Here is a 17,958-nt window from a genome sequence, read left to right as displayed (position 1 = left end):
AATTATCCCGTTAATTGGGCAAAAATATTATCAGACTCTAATTTTAATTACCAAATGTGACAAACATGAAATTTTTACAGTGTGTCTGCAATAGAAAAAGCTATTGAAGCATTGCCGTAAGATCTGGGTTTGATTCCCAGCCGGGACCATCAAAATTATCATCTTGATTTTCTTCAAAACTTTTACTGAATATTTTACTAGACTTACTTTTAAAATTTATCGTTAAAATTTATTTCGACTAATAAAATACTATAACAATTTAGTGAACTAAAATATTTATGCAGTTACTTTAATCGATTTCTCATTAAAGCCAATTAGTGATCTTTCAGTCTAATAAACACTCTAAGTAAAATTACTGTTAACCGATAATTGTTTTATTAAAGTGAACTCTTTTAAACATTTGTTGCATTCATAACGCGCCAATTGCTAATATTAGCTTCAATCTACTGTCTTCACTTCTTCTCGTATTGCTTCATTAATGTTTTATTAAATTACTCCACGGAAATAGTTTTAAATTATTTAAATCGAATTCACTTTTTAATTAAACTATTATCATTTAATGCACTCAATATTTATAATCCAATTATCAATAAATTACTTTTTATTGGTAATACAAATAATTAACGTGTAATTAAAATTCGAGAGGAATCGCAATTACTAATTATTGTATGTCCATTAAAAAAGTTCAACTATTGATTTTTTGATACCAATAATTTTTTTTTTTTTTTTTTTTTACAAGAAATCAAAAAATTTTTTATGGAATATTTTGCACAAACAATGGCTTTATAAATTTTCTTATTTCATTTTTACACGCTTTTTATTAACTTCACCTGTATATTTCACCTGTAATTTGTATATTTGTAACCGTAAACTATCAAAGCATGTTTTTTATTTTTTAATCTATTTTTATTCAGTAAAAATTTTAAATCAAGTCTAAAATTCTAAATGTTTAAAATTTTGCGTAAGAAAATTTTTTTCAACGGTTAAATTTAAAATTTTACATCTAGATTATTTAGTAAGATTTGTACATAGGTTTTTATCATTCATAAAAAATTATAAACAAATGTTTTTTAAAAATTAATCAAAGACTTGACAATTTATAAAATTGATAATAAAATAAAAAAAAAAATTAATAGATATCTCATAAAATCCGAAATAAATAAAAAAGATGTATGAAAAGGGTCATGTACAACAGATATTACATGGCCCTTGGACACGAAAGAGTCGACTCTTATCTAAACTCTTGAAGCTGACCGGAAGTGAGATTGAATAGTAGAAGTATAAGAAATATAGTAGTGCCTCCTATACTCAACAGTGTAATAGAACTACAAGAAGAAAAAGAATAAGAAGAAGAAGAAGAAGAAAAATGAAGAGCGAAAAGGGCAAGGACAAGCAAAGTCTTCTCTACATATGAGTATGATCCCTTAGGTCCCATTTGATCAGATTCCCCTTCTTCTTTGTTCCTTTCTTCTTTATTATATCTTTAAACTTTTATTGTAATTTTTAAAAACATTTTCCTCCTTTATCTGGATCCCGGCACTTGAAATATCACACGTTCTCGGTTTTTCACCTCTACCTCCGACAAAACACAAGGAGACATAATACACCAAAGGGGCTAAAAAAATCGTCAGGTTCTTTATTTATCATCCGTGTCTAAGGACCCTTGTCACTTTTCTCATCCTCTTATCCGCATCTCTGTATTCTTCTTGCGATAGTCGACTATCGTGCATACAATACCTACGTGTTATATTATACCACTCTAGTCCGTTGTACTCGCTCCCACATATATTTCATGTTTATACATACGTACTTATACGGTGTTATAGTTGTAGGTTTATAGGTGTACCCTTCTCTCCGTACCTTACAGCAATTCTTCACTGTCAATTGACTCAAGAACTGATAGGGGAATTTATACATATATAGATATATCTTTATATAAGTGGGTTTTTTTTTCTTTTTTGTCGAGAAAAATGAAGTCTACAGTAAAAAAAGCTCATGAAAATTGGTTGTAAAAATTTTATTCGGTAATTTGATACTTGAAAAGTTAAAAAAAAATGGAAAAAAAAATTAAGTTGGTATCAAAAAATAAACTTTAATAAGAATAAATTTAAAAATACAAAAAAAATTTTTTAATAAAAAAAAATTTTATTGGTCCAAAATTTTTTTGCTTTATTCTAGATAAAAATAATTTTTTTTACATTAAATACTTTTTTTATAAAAATGAAAAAATTGACTTTTATTAATTATTTTATAAAAAGTTGAGATTACAAAAAAAAGTTTTATTTAATACAAGAAAGTCAAGGAAGAATAATTTTTATCTTCATAAATATTCTCTTGAGTAAAAAAATTTTTTTTTCTTGAAAAATTGATTTTTTCTGTGTAATATTTAAAACCGCTTACACTTGTATGAACTATAAAAGGAATTATTTATTTCTTGCATATTTTGTCCATGAATAACTAATAGCAGCCCGGCTTATCAATAAAGTCACAGCGCGATTTCTTCGATTTGATAACTTTTAAAAATGTATATACTTTTGATCTACGAAACTTTGAAAACTTAACGATTTAAGTTATTATAGAAGCTAACTTTCTCTAGAGCTCTAGCAACTTGCATTTCACTTTTTTTAATTTTCATTTCGGAGATAAATTCAATTAGACTTTTTTTTTATCCTAATCTGTGAAAAAATACTTCCGATATGTCCTTAAATAGAAAGAAAATTTGTCAAAAAAAATAAAAAAATATATTTTTTTAATCAAATAATTTTTCTGGATATTTTAATTAAACAGAAATTTCAACAAATTTGTTAAATTAAATAACTAGCAATTTTAGATTTAATTGATATCATGATTAGTATGAAGGGATACATTACATAAGAAATTAGTCTGTATGCAGTGTGCGAAGAAGTATGTAATAAGGGTGGATAACAATACGAGATAAGACAGTTAGATTTTAGTTTCAGTAGAATATGTATGAGGATTTTAGTAATTTAGATGGAGATGGAGATCAAAAGCCATCGAATAACGTTGACTGCATATTTTGCGTCACTGATTCCCTTGACAATTTCTTAGCTCATTGCGACTGTTTCTGCATTCATAAAATTTCTTCATCTCACATTACTCGCTCACACAATACTTTAATAACTATTAAGTCGACTATAACTTCTTCTTCTTTTGATATTTTTATTTAATTGAAACTTTACACTCGACTCCGACAAAACTAGACGTTTTAAATTTACTATCGTAATTATTATTAAGCAGCGCAAAAGAAAAAATTAACTAAGCGGGAGCAACGATGCATTTACGAGCAATAAATAAAATATAAATTTACGGGGAATGGACGTCAATGATATGAGAGAAGAATCGTCGTGAAGGAGATCTACGAAGAAGTTATAGGTACTAAATAAAATATAAGAATAAGGATAAGAAGTATAAAAGATGAGGTGAATGTAATAATAATTCTCACTCAATTCTCCGCAATCTCAGAAACCGAAAACAAGTTTGTTCGGTTCGTTTATCTTGTAAATATCTTCACCGAGATATTTCTTTTCATTTTTTATTCTTGTTTTCACGTCAAATTCCTACGGGTAGACTGAACGATGCTTTAACGAGCAAAAAGTGAAAGCCCTTTGCTTTTTTTTTTCCATTATCCCTGTTATTTTATCTTTTTTGTTATCGTTATTTATTTGGTTTTTTGAAGTTAGGATCTATAAATATACTAAGATTCTTAATGGTTGAAAATATAGAGTGATCTTCGTATCATTATAACTATTTTCTTTTCTTTACCATTACCAATTTTTTTTTTATTATCTTCAATTTGTTTGTATTTACTACTTGATTGCTATGAAGGATAATATAATTTTACTGCACACATCAGAATACAATTTTCAAAGCGACTGGCAGAGAGTTTAAATTGGAGCGATCATACAATTTAATTTTCGTATAAACATTTATAAGCACAACTTTTCTGAGTATTTTAATTTTTAATTTATTATTATTGTTCATAATAACTATCATAAATAACAATAATCTATATAATTAAGTTTTTATAATATGAATTTTTCAAATTAAATTCAATGTCATTAGAATAAAGGTCTTTATCTGAATTTGTTCCTTTTCATTTTTTTTTGTGCTTTTCAGCAATATTTAATTTATTATGATAAATTTTCGAAATATTTAATTATAGATTTAAATTAGAGTTAAATATTAATGAGTAAAATTTGTAAAAATATTGATTAATTAATTTGTCGAATAATTGAGAGATTAATCACTTTTTTGAGACAGACTGTCCCTAATTTTGGTTAAATTCAATGTCGATTTTTTTATAATAATCAAACGTAATTTTTTAATTCAATACATTGCTTATTATACCTCAACAATATTGTGTCAATCATTATTTCTTGACAAAAGTTTTCAACTTAGATATATTTTTTTAAATTTCCAACTAAATCCATTCATAAAATACATTTGATCTTTAAAATTACCAATTATTAAAAACTTCATGAACAAAAGTGAATCAATAATTAATTAAAGGATTCGATAAGAGGTTTAAGTTAAAAAAATAATTACAAAAAAGTTGTTGGAAAGTTTTCACCGACCAAAGAAATTTTTTTAATTAGTCCTCATAGAAGATTGAGGGTTTAGTAATAAATAATGAGGAAGAATGGAAATTAAAAATAAAGTGAGACAAAAAGAAAACTTTAAGTCGTAAGGAAAAGTGAATCGAGGTTTTTTCGGCTGGCTATGCATCCTATCAGAAGTATATTATGGTGGCACGGCTACAGGAGTTGAACAGAAAAGCAAAGAAGGGGATTTAAATTTTCACAAGAAAGAGCTAAACGGCCGTATACATACTAGAACAGCTAAACGGGAAAAGTATAATCGAATGGAAGTGGAACAGAAAAAGTTGTGGTGAGTTCGCGCACTGATGCGCTTAACTTAAGTAGCTAAAGACTTTTTATATTTCTTTAGTCTTCATACATATATTATCATTATTTCATCTCTGGCTTGTTGTGTGTATGAATTATCAACGAATGTGTGAATAATGCTACTAAATATGGGGATCAAGAAGATTAGGCTCGCGTGTCGAATGAATAAAGTGAACGTCATATTAAATTATATAGAAAGATAATGTATAATTTGTATTGTGCACCACAAGACAACACAATATAATATTATACATTTGTATGTATATATTACCATACGAGAATGAGATACCCTAATTGTCTTGGAACATATAATTTTATTAAAATTGTATACTGTGGTAGGATATTTTTAGGTTCACTAGAAATTAACAATTCATCATAAATATGAAAATTAGGGTGTCAAAAACATTTTTTGGCTATGAAAGACCTGGAGGTAAAATATAAAACTCGACATAAAAAAAAATATTGAGTCTTAAATTTTGGCTATAAATAAAAATTTGCTTCACGGAAAAAAAATATTCTAACGATATTTTTTCCCCGTGTTGGTTTAATCGTTTTAAATTAAAAATTTTTGTAATAGTGAAAATATCATTGATACGATATTCTGTAGGTACACTAAACAGATTACAATAAAAAGTTATGTTGATTATTATAAAAAGATCGACTTTGTTTTAGTTCTGATTTAATTGGCAAGTCGAATTTTTATGACTATCAAGAGTGTCGACATTTTCTTTGAGTAATATTTCATTTTTTGTACTTGACAAAAATGATTGACAATGCATCGTAACTCATGGCTTTTACTATTTTGTTAACTTAAAAAAATTTTATTGAAAGAAAATTCATTAAAAATAAAAATGTTATTTATTTATCAGGCATCAAACTCTGAGTAATCAGCTAATTAAACTTTTTAAAACTTATCTACCGTGGTTGTTTTTTAACTGAAAAAGTAATTTAAATAGTTTTCTTTGTTATTAAACATTTATTTATTTAAAGTTCCAACTATTCAATGAACTAAAAATACTTTGGCTTACTTATTTAAATATTTATTCGTCGAGAACTTTGGTTTCCTTCATCACCATCAGCAGTCAATTTTATCTTTGATATTATTTATCATTTTTATGAATAATATAATTTGAATTTAAATCAATAAGTAATTTTATTATTATTAAAAAAAATACTAATGTCAATAACTCTTTCAAAAAATGCCATTATCAACTAACACAAATCCCTGTCATTGAAGACTAATTCTACAGTTGCACAAAATACCGGAAAATTAATCCATAGTAAAAGCCTTAATTACAATCAACAATGACAACAAATTACAACAAAACAAATCGAAAGTATTAAGCTTCCTATTTTACTACCAATTTGAATTACAAATTCGTCATAATTCACCAGCTTAAGAACAATTACCATCGAGTAATTAATCTACCCGCTCAAACAATACACCAATTTACGCCTTATAACAACTGAAATATCACCATAATACCCAAAATATTCACTATTAATAATTCCCTTTGAATTAAGCGATAACGATAACAATTAAACATTACTCTTGCATTAAAAGGCCGCGATTGTAAATTTCGCCCAATCCGTACAAACAAATATATATATATATAAAAAAATAAATCCACCAAGTATTATCTTTAATCGTCGCACTCTTTATCTATTTCTCTTTCCATTAATTTATTCGCTTTTACATGCACGCAGGAATCCTAAAGCTATCCTGGTGAATTTCAGAGAGTGAGAACCAGCCAAATTTAAATGCTAATTTCACAAAATGCAAATCTCCGTTTTATTCCTTCTCTTTCCATTACATATATATTTTATTTTAATTTGTTTTGTTTTGTTTTCATGCTAGTTGAACTTTGTCCTTTTTCAACAAGCTTCTAATCAAAAGATCCTATTTCTTCCTTAATCTCCCGTACCCCATTCGCATAATACTTTCCTAGGTGTTATATTATGTGCTATTTGTTTGTTTAATTTTTTTTTCCTCTTCTTCATTTTTTTTTTTTTTTTAAGTCGTTTTCAGAATCTTGTTTTTATTTTTTTCGTTTTGATCTCAATGGCATTTCTTTTTTATTTACTTACTTGTTTTTTATTTATTTTATTTTTTATTATGTTCCTTCACTTTTTTTCGTGAGTACTAACCCGGCATATATATATAGATATATTGCGTAGTGGCGAATGGTAAAGAGTTGAAAAAAGTAGTGGGTACTTAAAAACCGGAATTACGCTTGCGGTATGATATATATTCAGTTTGAGAGCACCTTTTTATTGCCCTGAGATTTAAGTCTCTGTTTACCTTGCATTTGCAAGGATACAATAATAATAGTAATAGTAATAATAATAATAATTATTATTAGTGCTATGGATAAAGATTAAATTGTTTCTTAAAATTTAAAAGATTTTTTTATCGAAAAGCGCGACTATAAATAAAATTAAGGGAGATATTTTTTATAACTGAACTCGAGTGAATATTCAGTGGAAGAAGTGTGTGCACAATGTTTGGATTATATGAGTTGAATTAATGTATGTATAGACATACAGAAGGGCAAAAAGAGGTCATGACACGACGACCCTCTAACCTTAATCTCTTTTTGCAACTCAGGTATATATGTGAATGTATATGGATATAAATATATAAGGGGAATAAGTAATATAGTTGTGTGTATTCTGTAGTGAGCACACCTCTGAATCCTCTCATCGCGTTTCTTCGGTATCCAGAGGATTTCAAGATTCCTAGTACGTCGGTCTTTACTCTATTATATCATTCTTGTTATCCAGGTATTCCCGATGGTATCCGCAACAAGTATAACTCCTTGTTATATAACTTTTTCTTATTACTACTAACAGTATTGGTATCATTGTTATCTCAACTATCATTATTGTTGGCTATGTTGCTGTTTTTATGTCTTGTAGTCAATTAACCGTTTTAATAAAAAAAAAAAAAAAATAATATAGTTCGAATTGGAACATTTAAAGAAAATTAAAATTTTGCGGATTATGTTTCAAATTTGTGGAAGTGTTCACTATAATAAGAAAAAAATTTCCTGTAAGTTTCAGCCCTTAATATGCAGTGGCTCTGGAGTTATGATTTTTGAAATTTTGAAATAAAATTTTTATTAATTTTTCTGATGAGGAAAACTTTTTTATTAAAATCCACGAAAAATCGTATCTTGTGGGAAAAATTCTCAGCTTTTGAATGAAAATATCTATTTTATCATAAACATATCAGAAAACCTTTTAAAATCCAATTGAAGTGGAAAAATTGATTTTTCTCGATGTGCGACGCAAGGTACTTCTAATTTCACTTTTTTTTCTGAAAGATCAGAGTTTTTCCCACAAAATATATGATTTTCACGATGTATATATTTTTTGTTCAATCACAATTTAATTAAACGTAAAATCTTTATAATTAAAATACTCTCATTTTTGAACTTTTTTCAGATGTTTTTTTTTTTGTCTAAATAATTTTTAGTTCATTGAATATTTGGAACTTTAAATAAATAAATGTATAATAACACAGAAAACTATTTAAATAACTTTCTCAGTTTAAAAACAACCACGGTAGGCAAGTTTTAAAAAGTTTAATTAGCTGGCTACTAAGAGCTTGATGCCTGATAAATAAATAACATTTTTATTTTATTATAAATTTCCTCTCAGTAAAACCTTTTAAGCCAATAAAATATAAATTGTTATCAAGAATCATTCTTGTCAAATACAAAATATCAGACATTACTCAAAGATAACATCGATACTCGTAAAAATTCGAAGCATATACATTGAACGATTTAATTATATTGACGGACAAGAGAGATAGCCGTGAAATTCAGTAAAAATTTAACTGAGGGCAGGGAGTATGTGGGCATAATACAGAATGGAAGGCAGACAGGATTGCGGCAGGTCCGGGAGGAGAGAAATTACAACAACGGAATTCCTTACGTGACGTACGTAACTCAACTCTATTCTGGGCACATAATATACGTACATGTGTCTGCAGATAATAGAGTGATATGATATGACGAGATGTTGAAAGTACATCATTTCTCAGCTCTCATGTATCCGTCACTAATATCGTTTCACACATGTATCTTTTGCTTACTTGACACAAATTTTTTTTTCTTATTATGTCTCCTCTTCATTTAATTATTCATTTATTTATTCCTCCCTTGAAAAATGAGCTTTTTTTCCACACACAATTTAGTCAAATTAAATTAAAAATTCTTGGTAATGAAATTGGGTCCATTAAGCCACCAATTTTATATTTCTAGTTTTATATGTCTACGGCAGTTCAAGTCTAATATTTAAATTTATTAAAACAAGGTATTTTATGAAGAATCTTATAAATCTTCAAGAGCTATAATGGTATTTTATCAAGCTTGTACGAGACACGAGTACGAGGCTTGTAAAAGTACATCGTTCTACACTAGCCCTGCGAAAAAATTCATGATGAATTCCTCAGAGATTCTTACATACAAGTATTTAATTTAGTTTGCGAAATCATAAACTCAGTTATCTTTTTTTTTAAATTCTTGAAGATTATGCAGTAAAAAGAAGTCAAAAATTTGAATTTACCCGTGAAAAATTTTTCCATATGACTTAATATGTTTATATGTGGGAGGAAATTTTCATATATAATTTTTTATACGTCCATATCTCGTCTAATATGGTCATATATATTTACAATTGACTTTTAATCAAAAGTAGTATTACAAAACTCCGACAGGTGGCGCATGACCACTGAATCGTCTCGCTCCAAGAGAGTTAAGTTTCAGAAATTAAGTTATAAAATAAAGATAATTCTTTCAGTGTTAGAAAAATCTCATCTGACTGGGTTTGCTAATTACATTTGTTAAATTGTGTCTGTAAATGTGATAATATGTGAAGCTACTCCAACATAAAGTAATTAACACGAAGGAAATTACTTTTGTAATTTTCGTTAAGAATTAAGTATGAAGATGTTTATCACTATTTTTTTAAATTATTAGTTTGTATCAGTTTGTTTTTTTATCTTCAAAATTTTTTTCTATATCTTATGATCATATTTTTGAAAAAAAAAAAAAGATATTTATCTTATTAAAAATGATCAATAACAAAATTTTTGGAACGGGGATAATTATTGTCATCTAATAAAATTTTTTATTTTTATTATCTTCGGTAAGAACTTAAAGTGTATTTTTTTCAAAATTTGACATTTTTACACGAGCATCCGTAGCAAAACTGATTTTGTGAAATAAGAGTAAAGTACCGGCTTTGAATTGTGCAAAAAAAAAAATAAAAATTTGTAGCTAATGGGTAATAGCTGAAATGGTACGGTTAAAAGTAGTTCATAATAGCCGATTTGTCCATCGTATCTTCTTGAGTACAGCAGTAGCAGTAGTATTAGCAGAGAAAAAGACAAGCAATTCACGTCGTCTGGCGCTTACCGCTAACGAGCTCGTTCGCTAATTGACGCGAACCAATTAAGCTTTCTGAAAAGAGACTTCTATTGAAAGAGAGAGAACGTATCAGCGAATCAAAATCAGCTGAGAGAGACAGTGGGTATTGAGCACTGATAAGTAGACATATGAACGGGTGAAGAGATAGACATAAATAGTGTGCATCGCTTCGATGATTCGCGTGCGGCTATTGAAACTCTTGCTCACTGTTAAGTTTAATCGTTATTATTAATTTAGAAACTTTCATTGTTTTTATTATTTAGAATGTAAGTCAGAATTTCTTGGGTTTCGATTTTTTGGGGAAACTTTTAATGATCTTTGTGTGTCTTTTGATCGTAAAATTATGAATGGATTTGGACCAATCAAGTTGTTGAATTAAGATGATGATTATGGTGAGCTTAAAAGTTATTAATTTAAATAAATGGTAGTTTGTGATGAAAAATTAAAAAAAAAAATAAAAATATTTACAAAAAGATTAGCAATTATAAAAACTAAAAACTCATATGATCACTTATACATATATGTTGGCATACATCTCCACATACACATGTTTGCAAAAAAATTTGATAAAAACTCGTAATCTAAAATTCAATCTTTTATTCTTGCTTAATTAAAAAAAAATTTTTAAACTAATTAAGATTCCTAAAATAAAAATTTATTTACAAATCAATGCAAACTTTGTAAAGCAATACCATAATTTGCAACTAAAACTAAAAATAATAAGTAACTAGTTTCCGAGCGTAATGAGTCGGATCTCACAATTAAACAGAGTAATTGTAAAGTTAAGATATATAGAGCGCATCAGGTGCAGACACACGCAGTGTTGATGAAATTCTGTTTACGCCCAAGGGTTGAAACGGTTTAGTTGACGTTGGGCTAAAGTATACGTGGTTTAGAGCTACCGGGGGATGCTAAAGGGTCCGAGTGTGGTTAGTTTATGGTACCAGCAATACCCCTGTGTATCTGTGTCCACGCACCCCAACTAACCATGGTCAGGTGCTATTAATTAAGCCATGAGGCTCATGTATAAATATACGGCCCGGGGAGGAGAAAGAGTAAGAGCTGAAAGGGTTTCGGTCCTTGATTACATTCTCACGCACATTTATACCTCAACTACATTCACGATCGGTTATTTTATTTATTTATCATTTAGAGAGCCTCTCGCTCCCATTTAACCCCTTTTTGGTTCTGTCTCCGTCCACCCCGTACGCTGCATTAATAAAACGGATGTTAAAGCTGGGTATTGCCATTATTGTTGTACATACTGTTATACATGTTCATACACAAACGCACACGTATGTATATCAACGGAAATGTATGCGTGGAGATTTGCAGTCAGTTATTTCCGATATATATGTATTTACGATTCGCAGCATCAAATTCACGACTTTCCAACGTCCGGTGCGCTCGACCCGTCATTAATCGTGTTGACGAGAGCTTTTAAGGGTACATATAGAGGGTGAGATACTCCCTATATCCCTAGTCTACGCTCTAAATATAATGCTCGAACTCTCACGATATTAATCATAGTGCACAACAAATTTTTCGTTTTTATTATTGCTTTATTCTTCTGTGAATTTTGGATCAGCGGAAAATAATATTTATTATGAACAAATTCGAGTTACTTCAATGTAAATTTTTTTTTAATTTTTTTAAATTTAATCAAAAAAAATTTTCTTCAATTCAATCATAAGATTTTTGAAAATGCATAAAGAAATTTTAAGTTTAAAAATTAAGTTAGCGTCAGAAATTAGTAAAAAAAAAATTAAATCATAATACTATTATTTAATTTTAAAAAAAGTTTTCAAAATAATTTTCCTTATATTTTTATTACATTATGCTGAAGTAGCTTCACATATTACCACAATCACAAATACAATTAAACAAATGTAAATAGTAAACAATTGTAAGGTTATCAAAAAGTAAAACGATAAAATAAAGAAAAACCACTAAAAGGAAAATTTTATTCACTTTATGATACGACAGTAATATCATAAATGTGATCGAACATAACTAAAATATAAACATATTTATATGAGTATGGGAAAGTATTTTGTGAGATGAAAATGTCAGAAGCGATCAGTAAGTCAATTTCCGGCAGGGTACGCTAGCGTTTAAGTTCTGTCCGCTTAGTTAATCCTTATGGCCAGTGGAATCTCACGTGTGCTGCTCGCCTCACGATTTCATTGTCCTCTCCAGGCGTATCTGACCCACATTATAATATTATTCTAGGGCAGTCTCTTTTTACAAAAGTGAACTAACACACGTGTGTCATTTATTATGCTAAACATTTTTTTTACTTCTATGTTCTGGATTCTGGAGCTCTTGGTTTTAGGTTAGGCTTGTATTTTTAAGTTATTATATGTTATATATATAGTAGCTTTTTGCTGGAAGTATAAATTTATGACAAGTCTTACAATTAGGCAGAACGACGTATTGGGTTTTAGTAATTTTAGTAATAACGTTATTTCATATAATTTCATTGAGTTTAATTGATCAGTAAGAGGGTTTCCGAACCTGTGAGAAAGACTTGAAAGAGGTGGATCAGGGGTGAAAGGTTATCATTTGCTGATGCGTGTACTCACTTTGCTTGGGATCTTTAATGTACACTCTATTAATATATTAACATCTTTATTCTTGAGTTAATAGTGTAATATAGGTATACACTATTAACTATAAGTAAGTATACGTATACAGAAACTGTATTAATGAATACTGATGAATAAAATTAAAAAAAAAAAAAGCGGGGGAGAATTAATTGTTTCACAGCGGAAATGTGTCAAGGAGAATTTACGACAGAGAATGTGAGGACGAAAAAATCAAAAACAAAATGAAATTGACAATGAATATTTCGAGCGAAGGCGTCAACCAAACGAAATACGCGGCTACAGATTTTTCAATTCCCGCATTCTCGATTATTTTTTTATCTATAGGTATATATCGTGTTAATCGTATATTTTTAAAGCTCTCAACAAGTTATACTGGGATACTCATCGCTCTGTCCCATCATATCCGGAGTTTCGAGTCCCGAGAGGCCACTGGCTGAGGGATTTTTGTTTCGAGGACGTGAAAAATGAATTCGCTGAAAATAGCCGATCGAAATAATTTTTCAGAAGAGTCACTCACTTGTTTTTTCATTGTTTTTAACAGGAAAAGTACTCTATGCTCGTCATAAAAAATGACAAGTGTCATCAAGTTATTTTATAATTTTATTTCTAACTAGCAGTCCGCCCCAGCTTTGCACGGATATTTAAAAAATTTCAAAATAAATTATCAAATAATATAGCCTATGTTCAAAAGCATAGAAAAGTTATCTCGTTGAGCTTAAAAAGCTCAAAAACGTCATAAGTGCAATTTTATCCACCTATAGGCATGGAATGAGCGGGAAGTTGCAGGGATGGTCTTCAGAGTCAATCGTTTTCCTAATTTTTTTTTTTATTTAAATCATATAATTCTTTTATCATTACCACGAATGATTCTTGGAGAATATCGAATGAAAATTTAAAATGAATTTATATATACGTTAAAGTAAATATTAAATTTTGAATTAGAATTTAAAGAATAAATATAATGCTTCCCATTTCATCAAATTTATTCACTTTTCACAATAAATATAGTTATACTAGTCTCATCTGTTTCTCTCTATTTAAATCAATACACGACACGCACGTTGACAGAGTTAAGTCTCACCTTATTAACCGTGAGTGCTGGTGTCAGTTATATTAAACCCGTTTTTTTTTTTTTTTAATTTATTTTTCCCATTTTCATCAGCCGCGGCAATACTTTTAATGGCCAGTGCAAATACAGATATAGAGATCGTAGGGTATAAAAAAAAATATTAAAACCGTCAATCGAACCGTAAATTTAATCGAGACTTGAAATCCAAATATTATTTTTTTTGATTTTTTGACGGATCTTTCGGATGAAGAAGTTGCTTTTTTAAATGAAATGAAATGAAGTGTCGTATAACGGGTAGTCGGATCCAGCCAATGCTATACTATGCACTATATATATAAATTTTTTATATAATACCAGTGAAGGTGAAAAAGGACGAATAAAAAATAAAGGTGTGGATGAATCAATCCGGAGATTGCCGTCGGTTCGTGTATTTTCCTGATTGGCTGCTGGCCACAATTGTGCGGCTTTTGTCCATGTATACGCACACAAAAGATTCGGCTATTAAAATTTAAAATTGGCCACATACCTCCGCAAATTTATGACACCAACTTCCGATTTATATTTTTTCTCACAAAAAAAAATTTTAAATTTATAAAGCTCGATAAATTTTTTTCATAATTTAAGACAATAGAACTCGAATCTTGAGTCCTTAAAATAAACTAGAATGCAAATTAATTTATTCAATAAAGCAGCTACGGATCTACGAATTAAGCTTGTAGATAAAAAAAATAAAGATTGATTGCGAGAGGATTTGTTCATCTACTTCGAGTATTAAGCGTTAATTTTAATTGCTATCGAATTAAATTTGATTTCGTTTTAAAAAATTTTCCAAATTATTAATTAGTAAAAAATATTTATCTACACTGATAAAAAAATTGATTTGACTCAAGAGCCAAACTCTTAAATCAAGAATTCCAGTTTGAAGAAAACAATTTTCTTGAGTCAAAAGAATACATTCTTGAGCTAAGAAATTATTCTTGGTCTAAGAAAATTTTCTTGTTTCAAGAATTTCTTCTCTTGACTCAAGAAAATGATTTTCTTCAAAATTGAATTCTTGGTTCAAGAGTTTGGCTCTTGAGTCAAGTCAATTTTTTTATCAGTGTAGACTTGCAAGAATTTTTAATATTAGAAAATTATTTCGTAAGTCATGATAATCGGATTCAAGTAAATAACTATTACGAGTCGTAAAACGACCATTAAAATAATCGGTTTCATTTGAATATCTGCTGTACTTACTCACGTACTTATGTAATATGTAGGTAATTATTTACGCTTCACTTAAGCGGCTTTAAAAATAATCATTTTAAAAAGTGTCAAACTATTTATTATTTCTTAACTTTTTTTACTTGCAATAAAAATAGGTCAGACAGTTTCAAAAAATAATAAATATTTTAATCGTTTTTTTTAGTAAAGAAAAATTTTTCACAACAATGATTGATTATACAAAGTCAAAAAAATTATTTGTACTGTATCTGATACTAACTTTTGTCAAAAAGTTATCTGTTGGCATATATGACCATATCAGGATATGTAGAGCTAAATATATCCTAATCTGGTCATATAAAATTATTTTTTCATATATAAGCATATAAAAACTATTTGAAAATGGATTTTTAAAAGTGTGAAAAAAAAAAAGAATATAAAACACATGCAATTCGCTACTTAAAAAAATTTATATTAACTATGTTATAAAATCTCCCCAGGGAGTAATGTAGGCTAATTTACAAAAATGAAAGCAAGTTCACTTAATCCAAAAATATTCGACTTTATCCCGTTAGATAAAAATAATAATAAAAGTTATATTCAGCGGGGCAGAGTCCTCTTATCACTGTCACTGGTAAAAAAGTGAAAGAAAAAGCTTTTAAATAAATTAACTATAATACTTGATCACATAATTAAATTTATCTTTACAAAAAAGGTACAAAGCGGATAAGAGTAAAAAAGTAAAATAACGGGTAGATGAGGATAAAATAAAATAAATGAATGTAATTTTAAAAAATCCAGTGAAAAATGATTTAACAATGTAAATCAAGTGTAAGTGAGAGATAAAAAAGAGGAGAAAAGCGTTAAAAAACCCAATGAAATGAAGTTAAGTTAAGTGAACCTGTGAGTAACAGAAGATTGACGAGTTACCAGTTGTCAAGAGTGTTCTTGCAAATGGTCGAGGGTGTAAAGCACCAAATGGAAGGACAGTGATAAAAGGTCCAAAAAGACTGTGGGTAAAAAAAAAAAAAAAAAAAAAAAAAAAAAAGTACTCTGTGAAAAGTCTTGGAGAAAAATAGTAGAAAGAAAACTAAACTAAACCGTAGAAAAAAAATACCGTGGGTAAGCAGAAGGGGAGGGGGGTACGGTTGACAAAGGATGAAAAGACTTCCGAAAGAGTGTTCTACCGAAAACCACTTCCGTCATCTTGCCATTCTTAATTCGCGCTTTAATAAATTAAAACACTAATTTCAAACTCTATTTCTTTGTTATATTTTATATTGTGATATACTTTTTTTATTTTTACGTGTACTTTTATTATAGGTGACGCTGAACACTCATACAACTTGGTCTATACCTATTACACATTATATTACTGCATTACTCGACTCCGGTTCGAATAAACTTCTTTAGTACGTACTCTTTTGTGGTTTACCGGTCACATTTCACTCAGTAACACTCAGCACTTTGCCAAAAATTATTACTCAACTTGTTTATTTCAACACTTCTCGTCTATGGTTGTCATTTTGAAAAACTTGCGATTATTTTCGTATAATTAATTATTTTTTTTTTTTCCTTTCATGGAAAATTATCCCGGCAATTTGACTGAATGATTATTTGATTGATAAGTTATCGTTGTAAATCTAGGAATTAATATTAAATGTCCCTTGAAAAATTTTCTGATATGACCTGAGTATAAGTCCATATCAGAAAATTAGCCATTTACTGGCATGAAAGGTCATATTAGGCCATATAGTAACATATAAGACCACACCAAGGCAAACTTAACTTGAAATAACTTGATATGCACATATCAGACACGATATGGCCAATTTTCACATATAAACATATTAAATTTTGTGATTGTAACCGTTTATCTGTCATATATGCCCATATATAATTTTTCGATCAAACTTAGTGTTAAAAATTTCCGAAAGGTGGCGTATGATAGCCTAATTGTCTCTTTACAAGAGAGTTAATTTTTAAGTTTGAAGTAGTACGGGTTTTTTTCATACTACATATTTTTTTGTTAATTGTAAACCCAAAAATTTTACTAATTTAAAAAAAGAAAATCATTAATTCAGTTAATTTTTTAAATTAGTGTAATCATTCTGTCAATTTCTTGTACTATAAAGAAAAAATGTATTTTTATATGAGTGCAATTATTTTTATTTTCTAAACCCAAAGCTATTATTCAATTAAAATAATATTACTGTTGAAATAAAAAATAAAATTGTTGTGAGTATTTGTGAGAGCAGTTAGAGTAGAAACATTCAATAATTAAATTAATTGACAATTAATATAATTGAGGTGATTCATTATTAATGCGGTGAATACACGTGCAATTCATATAAAGAGAGGATTGGGAAAGATACATAAATAGATAATTAATTATTATGATAGAACGAGTCTGACTAAACGGTTTTCCGTTCAGTCTTTATCTGGTTACCGTCCAGCATGTATTTTAAAATTAAATTAATTAGTATTAATACCAATTAGTGTACCGATGAAATAACCGAGAGTACGGGCCAATAATCACTGATTGAATAAATGGATTTGGTTATTTATTTTTAATTTCAATTTAGTATCAACAGCATTCAGAATGCTATTTTTATCGAAACAAAAAAATAACTTTGAGCCCAAAGCAATAGATTTAAAAAATCACTGTGGAAATTCATGAGTTATTGATTGCTGAAGTAAAAAGTGATCATGTT

The 17,958-nt window shown here is 28.5% G+C and overlaps 1 protein-coding gene across 1 annotated transcript in view; it reads left to right on the top strand.

The window, feature by feature from the left end:
• The window catches only part of Tok (tolloid-like protein 1 tolkin), a 34,264-nt gene that overhangs the window by 1,691 nt on the left and 14,615 nt on the right, over window positions 1-17,958 (top strand). The window lies entirely within an intron of this gene.

This window comes from Cotesia typhae, unplaced genomic scaffold, assembly GCF_013202065.1.
Source record: "Cotesia typhae breed Kobodo isofemale line unplaced genomic scaffold, CoteBio_Ctyphae contig_22, whole genome shotgun sequence".
In the NCBI taxonomy this organism is placed as follows: domain Eukaryota; kingdom Metazoa; phylum Arthropoda; class Insecta; order Hymenoptera; family Braconidae; genus Cotesia; species Cotesia typhae.
The sequence above is the reverse complement of the archived record's forward strand: the minus strand, read 5'-3'. Positions and strand labels throughout refer to the sequence as shown.